The sequence below is a fragment of the Anastrepha ludens genome, chromosome 2 (genome assembly GCF_028408465.1).
Source record: "Anastrepha ludens isolate Willacy chromosome 2, idAnaLude1.1, whole genome shotgun sequence".
Taxonomy (NCBI): Eukaryota; Metazoa; Arthropoda; class Insecta; order Diptera; family Tephritidae; genus Anastrepha; species Anastrepha ludens.
This window is the reverse complement of record NC_071498.1, coordinates 161,725,482-161,740,600: the sequence shown is the minus strand read 5'-3', so window position 1 is coordinate 161,740,600 and position 15,119 is coordinate 161,725,482. Positions and strand designations below refer to the sequence as shown.

The 15,119-nt window shown below is 33.3% G+C and overlaps 1 protein-coding gene across 2 annotated transcripts in view; it reads left to right on the top strand.

Moving 5' to 3' along the window:
- The window catches only part of LOC128855715 (Y+L amino acid transporter 2), a 114,756-nt gene that overhangs the window by 25,190 nt on the left and 74,447 nt on the right, over positions 1–15,119 (top strand). Inside the window, exon 1 of one of the 2 annotated variants that reach the window (XM_054090856.1) lies at positions 11,799–12,185. The exons of the other annotated variant lie outside the window; for it this stretch is intronic. The gene's annotated coding sequence lies outside the window, so the exon portion shown is untranslated. Of the gene's footprint in view, positions 1–11,798; positions 12,186–15,119 lie in introns of those variants that run through there. 2 annotated transcript variants of the gene reach the window in all.

Genomic DNA, 15,119 nt, shown 5'->3' with positions numbered 1-15,119 from the left:
CTCGAATCCCTATTAGAAAAGCCTCTGCGTACATGTAAAAAGTTGGTCACATTATCCGTCTTTAAATAGTCAACAGTCGTTCAAACATCCCAACGAGGCAGTTAAGTTATCGGACTTGTCGAAAGACAAAAAGGTCAAGTCGCCGAAGTTATCGAAAGTCAAAAGAGTCAAGTTTTAAAGTCGCCAGCAAAATAAGGAATCGTGGACTTTTTTTTAATTTTTGTCTAAAATTTTAAATTAGAATTTATATACTTTTTTCTATAGAAAGGTATAGAATATCTTTTATAAAAAATAAGGAAATAATAAGAGCAAAGTAATCAAAACTAGTCAAATTGTTGAAGTGCCAGTGTTTCTTCACAAGGTGGATAGTCTTCAGGTCATCAAAGTCTCTACTCTTTCGACAATATCAAAAATTAAAACATTTTTGGTAACTGATTGTACTTTAATTCATGAATGTAATAGTTTATATTTTCTTAAAGTTCTAATGCGACATAATTACTAAATTAAGAAAACAAGAAAGCGCATCATATCCCAACCCTTCTGAACCGAAAACTTATTGCGAAAGCTCTAGATGACGTCACAGGCATGAAAACCGAGAAGGCTGATTTATTTGCGTAAAACAGGTATCATACAAAGCAGTGAATGAATATGTATTCCTAGAAGTATGTATAAAGCTCAATTTAAATATTATATACATAACGGGTGGTCCGTATAGTGGTTTACTTTTATAAATCAAAAAAAATTAATAAAAATTAGGTTTTCAATACAGTTCTTACTTTTTCAAAAACTCCGAAAAATGTATAGAAATTAAATTTTTCCGTACATTTCTTTCTTTTCAAAAATTCAAAAAAATTTGTAAAAATTAACTCTTTCCATACATTTCTTACTTTTTAAAAAATTAAAAAAAAAATAATAATAATAAAAATAAGTCTTTCAGTACATCTCTTACTTTTTCAGAAATTCCGAAAAATGTATAGAAAATAAATTTTTCCGTACATTTCTTACTCTTAAAATTTTTTTAAAAATTAAGTAAGATTCTTGCTTCTTAAGAATTCAAAAAAATTAATAAAAATTAGGTTTTCAATACAGTTCTTACTTTTTCAAAAACTCCAAAAAATGTATAGAAATTAAATTTTTCCGTACATTTCTTTCTTTTCAAAAATTCAAAAAAATTTGTAAAAATTAACTCTTTCCATACATTTCTTACTTTTTAAAAAATTAAAAAAAAAATAATAATAATAAAAATAAGTCTTTCAGCACATCTCTTACTTTTTCAGAAATTCCGAAAAATGTATAGAAATTAAATTTTTCCGTACATTTCTTACTCTTAAAATTTTTTTAAAAATTAAGTAAGATTCTTGCTTCTTAAGAATTCAAAAAAAATAATAAAAATTAGGTTTTCAATACAGTTCTTACTTTTTCAAAAACTCCAAAAAATGTATAGAAATTAAATTTTTCCGTACATTTCTTTCTTTTCAAAAATTCAAAAAAATTTATAAAAATTAAATTTTTCCGTACATTTCTTACTCTTAAAATTTTTTTAAAAATTAAGTAAGATTCTTGCTTCTTAAGAATTCAATAAAAAAATTACAAAAAAAAAGTTTTTCATACATTTCTTGCTTTTTAAAAATTCAAAAACAATTAATTAAAGTTAAACTCTTCAGTAGGTTATTCGTTTATTCTAGCGCCTACTGTTAGCCAAGTTTTCCAGGACCGTGGAATGGTTTCTTTATTTTTATTTATTTATTTATTTGTCTTTGAATGGATACATTCTTACAGACTATGTTAAGCTAATGTACAATAGTTTAGTAGTTACTAAAAAAAATGATTTAAAGGTACCCGGTGGTCTAGAGCACGAAAATTTCACCTATTTTCACGATTTTTTTTTTCCATTAAAAATTTAAAAAACGATTTTTCAATTTTTCGGGCTTATTAGTACGTTTATTAAGCATACAAAAAAAATTTTGAAACAATATTTATTATTATCTTTATATCATCTGAAACACAAAATACAAGAAGATTCTTAAACAGAAAGAGTGCAGTTATGGTCGGAACTAGAACAAATCGAAAAAATGCAAATTGACAAAATGGCGCACTTTTAAAAAAAAAGTTCGTAAAATCGGGTTTTTTTCAATAGTTTTTTAGTTTAAAAAATAGGAAATTATTTAAATAAAATTAAGATTCTAGTTTCGACGATAGCGATACATGTTGTGAACAACACATCCAAATTTCAAGTGATTCGGTTGAATAGTTTTTTTGTTTTCATCCCCGCCGTGCCGAAAAAAGTCGTTTCGAGATAAATGAGTTTAAAATTTCAGGTACAGGAGCGCGCAGATCGCTCTCTACGTAGTTAATGGGCTGTACAAGCTATAATATTGGGAATTTCCGTATATTCTTAATGCTCTATACTTTCGAAACATCGAAAAACAAAAAAACGATTTTTTGACATTTCTAGACCACCGAGTCCCCTTAAGATGGTTGACTAAGATGCCATATGGCCAAGTAAAATCAGCACCAGAAAAACATATTTAAATCTCCACATGCCCTAGGAATCGGAGCATTCACCCCGTAGTTGGTTCTCGAGAAGCCAGTTTTAAAGGTTTCGTACTGTCGGAGCCTCATACTGGGTATTTTAAATTGAATTTTACTTAAAAGGGAAGGGCAATCAATAGATCCAGAAATTATACGAATAATAAATGAGCAGGATAGAATAGATCGTCTGCTATCAAGTGGTTTTAAGTCAATCAATAAACATCGAGAGCGGTACGATGGTACAGGTTCAGAAAAGTTTAAAGATCGGAGCGCAAAACGAAGAAAAACTTTCTGAACTCTCTCAATCCGATTAGACAGACCTATTTGGTACGGTCTCCAAAACCAAATAGCGGCACACTCTAATCTTGATCTAACAAAAGCACAATACAATGTTTTGAGAGTGTGTGGGTTGGTAAATGCAGAACAATTTCGGCGTACGAATGCTAGCATCGCATATGACCGCCTTATGACGGGGTGAAATTCAGCTTAGTGTCGAAAATAACGCCTAAGTCTTTGATTTCCTCAACGGATTGCAAAGGTAAGCCAGAAATACTATACGAAGTATGCAAAGTATTGTTTGACTTAGTACATTTTACCTGAAAGCATTTGCTTATACGAGTATTTAGTGACAAACGGTGGTGCTATACCAGTTCCGGACATTGTGCAAGCCGGTTTGCAACTTTTCAGAGTCACTAACACTGTTAACAACCGCAAATATTTTAAGATCATCAGCATACAACAAGTGTTCAGCAAAAGAAAAGCATGAACCAATATCGTTAATAAAGAGTATAAAGAGAAGGGGTCCTAGAATACTTCCCTGTGGGACACCAGAGAATGCAATAAATGCACGGGATGTCGTATTATCAACGGCTACAACGCAGTGCCTGTTGGACAAATATGATTTGATCCACGACAAAAACGTGGAGTGTATACCCAATGACGCAAGCTTTGACAAGGGTATTCGGTGCGATACTTTGTCAAACGCTTTAGAGAAGTCTGTAGAAATTGTATCAACTTGAGATCTGTTCTTGAAGGCTGAAATGCAGTAATCATTGAAAATAAGCAAATTAATGACAGTGGAGCGACTTGGAACGAAACCATGCTGGTTGGTAGATATTAGGCCGTTGCCAGCAAAATATAACTTGTCATTCACAGTTATCTCAAAAAATTTTGAGACAGAGGTTTCTGGCGGTATCTCCACAATGACTTGAGGGCCTTAGTCATTAATGGATTTTTCGCAAAATATCTGGAGTTGATGGTACCCAGCAAAAAAAGTGTGACGGTCTCAAATCGCAGCTCCGGGAAGCTCAATTAACATCGCCGAGACCGCTGACAACACAATTACCGAACTTGGCGCGTATAGGATCTATCATGGCATGGGCTGTGTAGCTTAGCCCATCAAGCTGCTGAAACCAAAGATCGTCTAAATCTATGCCTTCAACTTTCGTCTACAAAAAATGTTTTATCATGCCGCTTTAGTTTTCATTTTTGACCGAAGTAGCATTGAAGCAGCATTTTCAAAGAAGAATTACCGGCATCAGGACCCCTCCAAAATCCATACCAATACATGTAGTCACACTCTGTCGATGCATTGACTTCTCGGCGACTAAATAAATAAATAATTGGCACCTACACCCTTTTTTCGATGTTTCTTCGAGTTCCTCTTCATACTTGTGGTGTGCGTCTTGATGTTGTTCCACGAATCGAGGGGCCTACAGTTGTAAGCCGACTACGAACAGCAACTGTTTTTTATGAGAAGCTTTTTCACGGTAGAAATAAACTCAGGGGTCTTCCATTGCTTGCCGAGGGGCGACCGCTGTTAGAATAAACGTTTTTCATGCACGGAGATGTGAACCTACTTACTTCCGAATGCTAGTCACACACCATCCCCATCGACTAAGGCAGCCGCTTTCTTGCCAATTGCGTGCGAGTTTTCCGTTCCTCAGATGCGACAATTAGGCCTATTAATATTAGCCACCAAGATGAAAATGCGCTTCGTCACAAAAGATGGAAGATGGAAAAAGCAAGGCAAATACTTTCACAAAACGCACTATTTGGGCCTCACAACATTTACTTTGGAAATAAGTTTTCAATATTTCTCAACTTTGTTGCGATTCGTAGAGCGATTAATTTCGTTCCTCGGAGATATGAAACTGACTTTCTGTTAAGATTACCAGCGGGAAAGAGTTGTCACCGTGAAAATAACATTTGATTCAAACAAAAAATTATATGGGCCACCCTGTATGAGCGATACCTCAACAAACAATATTCAAGCGGTGGCGTTTGATAGAAGTAAATAAATAGCGCACGAATTATAAGTTGATAAGCAATAAAAGAAAAAAACCCCAATCAACTAACCGCAGGAAAATGAATTAGAAACAATACAATAACAATTTGATGGAACTAGGGATGCTAATCTATTGCAAAATTACTTATGCGTTCATGTGAATGCATATACATATTGTATATTTATGATATATTACATAATAATATAGTATATACACCTAATTCTCTTTTTACAGGAAACTTTTTTCCACGAATTTTATTTAACACGATTTTCAATATTTTAGGAATTTTTCTTAAATCTAATAGAGCAACTAGAGAAATATCACTCGACGCATGTACGAAGCGTTTAAATTGGTCTAAGGAAAAGCCTCTGACTTGGTCGATTTTGTTCTTGCCGTTTAATAATTTATTTATTATAAAATATCTAATGATGTGTAGCATGAAATAATAAATTCTTAAGTGAATTCCAAAAAATAATTTTTTAATGTTGTTTTCATTTGATTCTCTTTTTACACGAATTTTTGTATACATATCTATCGTGTAAAAAGATAATTAGGTTTATGTAGGTATTCATGTTCATATTAATATACAGTCAACTCTCCTATAACGCGATTTCTGTTCAACAGCATCCCATAAGTTCTTACCGAGCAGACTACCAATGACTAGTAACTAGTGTAATAGTCAGAATAACTCAGCCACACACCCGAATGATACACACTAGATACATATGGTTATATAAACATGCCAGCTTATCTCATAGCCGTCTGCCACATCGGTTTCAGTCGTCTTCATTTGTTCTATAGGGTGGTTAAATTTCAAGGACCGATCTTGAATGTAAACCACACCTAAACATTAAGTTTTTTTCTGCATTTCATTTGACGTTTTTCAATTTCAGACCAACTCAATTTGAACCATGGAAAGAACAACTCGTTAAAGTATTATAAAAACAGGCGTTCAAATCAAAATGCATATCGCGCACTTCGTGAAGAAAATCATCTTCAGTGATGAGGCACATTTTCGCCTCAGTGGATTCGTCAATAAGCAGAATTGCCGCATTTGGTCGAATCCGAGAGTGATTACCGAAAAACCAATGCACCCACAAAGAGTGACTGTTTGGTGCGGTTTATGGGCCGGCGGTCAGGCAGTTACTGTGAATAGTGTTCGCCATCGTGAGATGATACGGAACTTTTTATGGCCCGAATTGGAAGATATGGATGTGGACGATATGTGGTTTCAACAGGACGGTGCCACTTGTCACACAGCTAACGAAACAATGACTCTTTTGCGCAAAACATTTGATGGTCGAATAATCTCACGTCGCGGCGATGTCAATTGGCCGCCAAGATCATGTGATTTGGCACAGCTGGACTTCTTTGTTTGGGGTTATTTGGAAGAAAAGGTGTACGTCGATAAGCCAGCAACAATTCAAGAGCTAAAGGATGAGATAATTCGGCACATTAACGGCATAGAACCTCAATTATGCCTCAGCGTCATCGAAAGTTTGGACCATCGGATGAAGGTGTGATGCCGAGGCCGCGGCAGCCATTTGGCCGATATTTTGTTGCGTGCGCAATTGAGCCATAACAATATTATCATAATAAAGAGAAATAACAGTAATTTCTTAAAAAAATTGTATTTTATTTAAAATCAACACAGGCCCTTGAAACTTAACCACCCTTTTTAATAACAATGAAGTAATAATAAACCCTAGATTTGCATCATGTCAACCACAAAAGAAACTAGGAAAAGATTAAAAAAGAAAGTTTATATCGCTTGAAGATAAAATCCCAATTTTAAATCGTTAAGAAGGCGGGAAAAAAATATCATCTGTTACAAAATCAGCAAATTTGAATGAATCTACATTTCGAAGAAGAAAAGAAAAATGCAGATAATATAAGGAAAACAGTGGCGAATGGCTGCCCGCTAGGTGCGAAATGTGTTACTCGCATGCGAAATTCTAATATGGTTAAAATGGAATGGGCGTTAATGATCTGGTTGGAAGACTGTATGGCCAAAAAGATTCCTATCAGTGGAAAGATTCTTATCAAGCAGAAAGCATTTAAAATCTACGAACATTTACGGAATATTGAGCATTCTTATGCAGGGCAAGAAAATCATTCGTTTGTCGCGAGTAAAGGATGGTTTGAGAAACTAAAATAAAAAGGATTCATTGCACAATATAATATTTCAAGAAAAGACGACTCGGCAGATGCTGAAGCTTCCGAAAATTATAATCTGGAACTAGCTAGAATTATCAATGCAGGAGGTTATTCACCTGATGAGATTTTTAACGCCGATGAAACGTCATTGGAATTAATTGATGCACCCACCTCAAATACTTTGGTAAACGAAAATAAGGAAAACAAGTGGTTGCCAAATCTCGATTTACAAGATGTGAGAAAAGCACTAAGTTTGGCTAAAGAATTAGAACTTTATTTCATTCAAACTCATCCGTCAACGGTGCGCAGAGCAAAGTTTAAAAGAGAGTTAAGAAATTGCTTACCTTCCTATGGAGAGGTTTTAGTCCAGCTAGAAAAAGAAGCTACAATTGAAAACCAATGTGCAGATGAACCAAGTGAGGAAGACATTTTACCCATTAAAAGACAAGGAGTTAGGCGACTCTTATCTGAGTGAAGATGAGTGTTGAAAGATTACATAATTTTACAAAAGTTTGTCTTGTTTTTGGTGGAAAACAAAAAACCTGTTTTTTTTAGTTTGAAATTTGAAAAGGTCGAGCCAAGGAGCACCAGGAGATTTGGTGGCTCCTAAAACACTCAGGCTAAAAAGCCCATTGTATTTAGAGCTCTGGAAAGAGGGTAGATAGTCAAGGATGGAAGGAGAAAAGTAGCAGAGAAATAGATAGGAAAACGTTTTTTAGTTTAGTTTTTGATGAATTTTTTTAATTATTTTTCTTATATGAACTCTTCAATTCAATTCAATTAAATAAAAATAATTTATAATTTATCTTGTCTTTTCTATTTATTGGTATCCATATAACGCGGTGCGAATGATGTGATTCGTACTAAAATCTGAGTTTCTTTTAGCGCGGTTTCTATATAACGCGGTACGCACTCACCGCGTTATAGGAGGGCTGACTGTACATACATTTATGTATATACCTTAGGGCGGGTTAAGTCTCTTATCTGTTTTTTTTTCGACAACTGCAGTATTCTCTTGGCAGACTTTTCTCAGAATTGCCAGTAGAATACTTCAGTCGCCGAAGTCAAAGTCAATCATATCTTTTTTTAGAAACAAACGGACCCGCCCTAATTTACATATCTAACCAAAAACAAAAACAATATCGGCCTACACATGCTATATTAGCAATAATTCCACGTGCTTGCCAACTCAATGCTGAACTTACTATTAATTTTTTATAGACTTCGAGTAAAACACACAGCCACACGAAGCCGTAAATATGATACTTGAATGCTGCGCAGCCTCCGCATTTTGTTTTTGTTTTTATTAAACAAGCAAATTAAAAACTTAATGTTTGCATGTTTTCTAATTTCTAATTTCTTCAATCCACTCTGCCTGTAACGCGGCCAGAGCGGCAATATTTGAATTTACCTGGCAAGTAATCGCATTCACGCAAAGTTACATACATCCAAACCCATATGTGAGCACATGTAGAGGCGTATTCATACACACATATATGAGATACATTCATGCACATATGAGATCTCAGTACTTTAGCGCAACTACCGAATGAGTGACTGCCAAAGCTTCTTCTTCAACTTGAAAGCTGATTGCTGCCGCCGGCATGGCACAAAATGTATGTACGCACGTATATGTGCGCTTGTGTGTGTACATATGTACATACGACGGAGTACACACGCAACAGTGTTTGACGAGAAACCTTAAAACTCACTTGGATGTCGCTGCACGCTGGCAGCGCACGAGCCTCTTGCAACCTTACGCGTCGAACATGTTCGACGTCTCGTTGCTAAACTTTTTCCAACGAACATTTTGTACTACCAATAACAAACGGTAAAGCCTACCTACAGTGCTGCTTTCTACCACTATTTTAATGCCGATTGTCATATATAATATTAACCCATTGTGGGCAACGTTCGTTGCATGATTATATGGGTGGGGCAAAATTAATCATCCATTTTTTTTTTTTTATATTTTTGCTACTAAATATAAAATCTGATTTTAAGTGATAAAAGTTTTTATATTGACCTTTGCGTGCTCGATTGCTTGTCTGTTTGTGTACTGCAGCTGTCTTCTTCACGAGTGTCAAATACGATTGACGTACGACGCCATTTGCAAAAATTATAAATCTTACGATAGGGTGATTAATTTTGCGTATGCATGTATTTTTGCATTTGAGCATATAAAGTAAACTGAAAATCTGAGTCGATGTGTAAATTATTGTAATACGTATTTCCAATATTCCAGGTAGAAATACATGCCATTGAAATATGTGTGAGAGAATGCCTTAGCATGAAAATGAGAGGTACTCACATCTACATACTTTCAGATAGCCAAGCGGCTCTAAAAGCCCTTATATCAACAACTATCACCTACAAATTGGTAAATGATTGCCTGAACCTTCTCAACACGTTAGGGAACCTCAACATAGTAACACTAGGCTGGATTCCGGGACATGAAGGACATGAGGCAAATGAAATGGCTGATGACCTTGCAAAACAAGGAGCAAATATGCAACTTACTGGTCCTGAGCCTTTCTGTAGACTCACAAAAGGCCACATTAATGGATTCCTTAGGAAATGGGATGAAAGAAAACTTGCCGGACACTGGCTAAACTGTGCCGGTCAGCGTCAACCCAAACTATTCCTAAGTCCCAACAAAGGAATATCTGAAAAACTTCTCTCACTAAACAGAGTAGATCTGCGTCTTTTAACAGGATATCTTACAGGCCACTGCAGACTGAGGTATCATCTAAATAATATTGGTCTATCTGAGACCAATGTCTGCCGCTTTTGCGAAATGGACATAGAAAGCTCAGAACATGTGATTTGTGAATGTCCTGCGTTGGGCAGACAGAGACTTCATCACCTTGGTGGTATTGTGGTTCCATGCAATCTTTGGAACAACAAACCCAAAATTGTGGTAAAATTTTTAAAAAGCCTAAAACTCTAGGGTTACAAAAATAGGCCTTTCACAATATATCACCTCTGGTCGCAGTGCGTAATGGCCTTCTAATAATAATAATAATTGTAATACGTACATACACATATAATTTAAGAAAAAAAATTTAATATAAAAATACAAATTTGAAACTAATTTTAAATCTATTTAACCCCAAAGTTGCCTGAAAGCAATTTCGCATGGCGATACCTACAGCCAGCTGTGTTCTGTTTCTTTTTTTCCTTTCCTTTTTTTGGTTGTTAATCCATAGCGATAACTGTAGTCATTTATGTATACAGCAATCTTGCCAGATTCACAGTTTTTACTATAAATCACAGTTTGTTGGAACGAGCTTACAGTTTTTTTAAACTCCCTTGCAGTACAAATTACGGAGTTTCATATTTGAATAAATAAATTAAAATATCTTTAATTTACTTTTTTTGTTTTTTAAAAATAAATCAATTAATTAATCATTTATTCAAAAATGAATAAAATAAATAAAAAATCCCAAATCTATTTGAACAAAAACAAAATGAAAAATAAATTAAAAATTATAAACCCCAGCGTTTTCTGCTATTTTAAGAAGAAAATATTTCTTAAAAAAATGCTTCGGATTGTATTAAATTCGGCGGCGCCTAAAAGTGGTAAAAGTGGAAATGGTGGAAAGTGGAAATGGTAAAAGTTTTGCTGAAACGTTTAAAAAATTGTGTTTTCTCGCCTTTTCATTGCATTTCTTTCCTTAACATTTTTAGGAGAAAGTGAAACTGAAAACAGAGATTTTATAAAATTAAGACAGCACTTTGTCAATTGTCGTTAAAAATAATAGTTAAGGGAAGTAACTCGACGAGGGAGCCATTTATCGGATATTCGATTCCATAGGTGGCATCCATGTATACTCTTCAGCCTTCTCAAATCCTATTTGCGGATTTCCTCACATTTATCAAAAATAATGCCTCGGTTTATATTGTGGAACAACATCAAGACGCATACCACAAATAGGATGAGGAGTTCGGCCAAACTCCTAACAGAAGTGTGCGCGCCAATTATTTATTTCTTATTTAATTAAGAAATTTGAAGAAAATTTAAGAATTTGAAATGCTTAGAGGAATAAAAGTCAATCTCAAAAGATTTGTAGATGGTATTGAATTCCATCAGAGCTCCCCTTATGTGGGTATTCCTTGCATGCAGTGTTCTTATAAAGCCAGTAACCAAAAAATCGAACCTACGATGCGCTCTAGGCGGGATATTAACCCTTAACAGCCGAAAGGTCCCGCTACGGGGACATAGTACTTATGTGATAGAAAATGAAAGGTCCCAATAAGGGGACAAGATAAAAACACTTAACAAAAATAAGCCACAGCGACGTTTTGATCGTATAATTTTTAAACTTTTAATTAAATTAATCATTCAAACGAAAACATCAACAAAAATGTCAGCCTGAGAGTCCCGATCGCACACAGTAGGTTAAAGCTCCACCAACACCGGCAGTGTGAATTCTATATGGTCACGAACACCGCAACTGAACTCATGCACATACATACATACAAGCACATCTAACGCCAAATAAACGACCAAATGAGAGCGCTGCTGTCGCTGACATTGTTGCTGCTGGCTTCGACAGCGATGCTCTCGTCTCACTACTACCACCACTCACTCACAACTCACCGGTGTGCTTTTGCGTATACTTCTTGGTTTTTGGGGGATTTGCTTGTACTAAAAGCGCAAGTACATACACACACTCACACACAAACACATGCATAGAGGCGAACAGCATTGGCTTTCGCATGAACTACGAATGTTGGCCTAACCACCATTGTCGCATGTGTTGTTGTTAGCTTAGTTGTTAGCTTAATAGCTTCTTAATGATGCCGTCGTTTCGTGCTGTGAATTCTCGTTCGGCTTGAGCAGCAGCAACAGCTCATCGCAACAACAGTCGCAGTCACTCATTGAACACGTTTGGTTGTTGAACGGTCGGTTGATATTCGCCGGATTGACGTACGTAGATGTTCACGCGGCAAATGGGCAAATGAACTTTTCAAACCCTTCGCGCCATTAACGTTTCAAATAAAAAGAAAAGAAAAAAACAGTTGCGCGTATTAAATATTCTGTGCAACAGGATTTTCGGCAGTGATTTAAGTGATTTATTTTAGTACAGTCGAATTTAAGAAGCAGCCTCCTTATTGTGTTCTGTCATCTCCTTGTTTTGTGGCGCGAAAATGCTTTAAAGCGTTTGCTACCGAGCAGCTGCAGTGGAATACAATTGAAAAAAGGTACTTAAGTGTGTTGAAGCTGTGCATTTGATGGATAAAGCAAAAAATTTTTAATAAAAAAAAAATCAATTCCCACGAATTGTAGTGAGTACCTACAAAATTTAAGAGGTTAAGGAGTTTATCAAAAATTTGATAAAAAATTAAAGCAACGTAAAATTGTATGGTTCAGCTCCGCACCTTGGTGGGGCTGTGCCCTATGTTCGTCGTAGATAGTGCCGCCGTTGCTGCAAGAAGCCAGAAGTAAATGTTTCTTCAAATACTCGTGTAATCAACTGCTTATTTTGAAGGCAAACGCAAATTAGGCTATCTTCTTATCAGGCAACCAGAAGACAATTTTTGTTGAGCTGATAATCTAAAGCTAATTACAGGTGCGCTCTGATGTTCGTACGTAAAGCTTTGTGCTAAAAAAAAAACAATATTTTCCATGAATGTATGGATCTGGAAGTTAATATCGGGTGCTGGTTAAGGAGAATGTTCAAGCATGAAATATGTCGTAGGTTTGGCTATACCTGTTGGGAAGCGACTGCTCAAGTTCAGCTTCAAAGTTTTAAATTTACTATGCGTTAACGAGATAATGAGCGAAATACTGCCTTAGCGAAGAGCTAGCATAGCTACTCGTATATTATGTCTATTTGCAAATCGATCGAGACGCCGCGAAGTATATTAGCAAGCAGAGTGGTGATATTCTTCACTGGTTCGCTGTACGTTTTTGAATATAACTCGCACCGTCAGGGAAATCTCACTATGAAACTTTAAGGGATTACAAAGCTTAGTATCAGCTATTATATTAATAAAAAAATATAACACTAAAACTAAAAAATTAAGCGGAGTGTTTTTCAAAAATAAGTAAAAGTAAACTTCTTTCGCAAAAATTTTTAACAAATCAATAAAATTTTTAAACAAATAAATAAATAAAGAAATAAAGCTGAAAAATTTTAGGGGAGTGTTTTTCGAAAATGAGAGAGTAAATATTTTTCTTAAAAAATTTTAACAACTCAATAAGATTTTATACAAATCAATAGATTTTTTCCAAAGAAAAATTTTAAGTGTTTTTTAAAAATGAATAAAAGCAAATTTTTTCCAAAAATTTTTTTATCAAATATTTTGAACACAATAAAATTTTTCCCAAAACACAATTTTTTAATGCAATTTTTTCCTTAAAAACTAAAAAAAAAATTTGGGAGTTTTCTACAATATTAGAAAAAACTAATTTTTTTCTGACAAATTTTAAGCAACACAATAAAATGTTTTCCAAATACCTTTTTTTGTGTATATTTTATCCTGAAAATTATCAAAAAAAATTGTCCCCAATTGCAAAAAGGAATTGATAAAATCTAAGTTTTTTTTTAAAAACGTTACACAACACAATACAATTTTTTCCAAAAAAAATTTGTTTTAATGTATATTTTACCCTAAAAAATAAAAAAAAGCATTGAAAGCGGAGAGTTTTTCAAAAAACAGACAAAAAACAAATTTTTTCTCAAAAATTTTGTTTAATAAAACAATTTTTTTTAATTTATATTTTGTCTTAAGAAACCAAAAAGACATTTAAGGGGAGTGTTTTTCAAAACTGATGAGGCACATTTTTTTGAGAACAATTTTGGAAAACACAATAAAAGTTTTCCAAAAACAATTTTCAAATGTATATTTTATCTTAAAAAATTAAAATAATTTTTTTTTTAATTTGTTTTTTTAAAAATCAACTCTTTTCTCACAAATTTTGAGCAACAACAAAAAATTTCCAAAAAACTTTTTTTTTTTAATATATATCGCACTTGTTACGTTAAAGCGTAACAACTCAAAAAGAAAAGGAAAAGAGTAACAACTCAAAAATTTGTTATTTTAGCGCAACTACTAAACAAATAAGAATGAAACAACCGTTATATTGTTTTTAATGATATTTTCGTGGAATTACATATTTTTTCCCTTGTAATACCTATATTATTAATATTTACGGAAACAGTTTTTCGTCTCTACTGAAAATGTTCAGATTTTGAGTTGTTACGCTTTAACGTAACAAGTGCGATATTTTAAAAAATCAAATTTTCTTCTCAAAAATTTTGAATACGAAATTTCCAAGAAAATTATTTGCATATGTACATTTTATCCTACATGATTTCAAAAAAATTAAAGGAGATTTTTTTTTACTTAAAAAAGTAATTTCTTTCCTCTAAAATTTTGAACACTAGAATTTTTTTCAAAACAAAATTGTGTTTTAAATGTATATTTTATTCTAAAAAATTAAAAAAAAACTTTTTTTTTCAAATTGGTTTTTTAAAAAATCAAATTTTTTTCTCAAAACTTTTGAACTTAGTAAATTTTTTTTAAATGTATATTTTTTCCTAAGAAGTTAAAAAACTTTAAGATGAAAAAAGCTTATTTTTTTCTCAAACATTTTGAATACAAAATTTTTTCCAAAAAAATTGTTTTCATATGTACATTTAATCCTAAATGAAGCCAAAAAAATTAAGGGCAGTTTTTTTTTTAACTTAGAAAAACTTATTTCTTTTCTCTAAAATTTGAACACCATAATAGAATATTTTCAAAATAAAATTGTTTTTTTTAATATATTTTATCGTAAAAACTTACAAAAAAAATTGTTTTTCAAATTTGTTTTTTAAAAAATTAAATTTTTTCTCACAAATTTTGAGCAACAAAAATTTTTCCAAAAGAAACATTTTTTTTAATTGTATATTTTAAAAGAGTAAAATTTTTTTCTCAAAACTTTTGAATACAAATTTTTTTTCAAAATAATTATGTACATATGTACATTTTATCCTAAATGGTACCAAAAAATTAATGGGAGTTTTTTTTTAATTATTAATATATGTTTTTTCTAAAACTTTGAGCACCACAATAGAATTTTTTCAAAACAAAATTGTTTTTTAAATGTACCTATATTTTTTTTTAGAAACTCAAATTTTTTCCCACAAA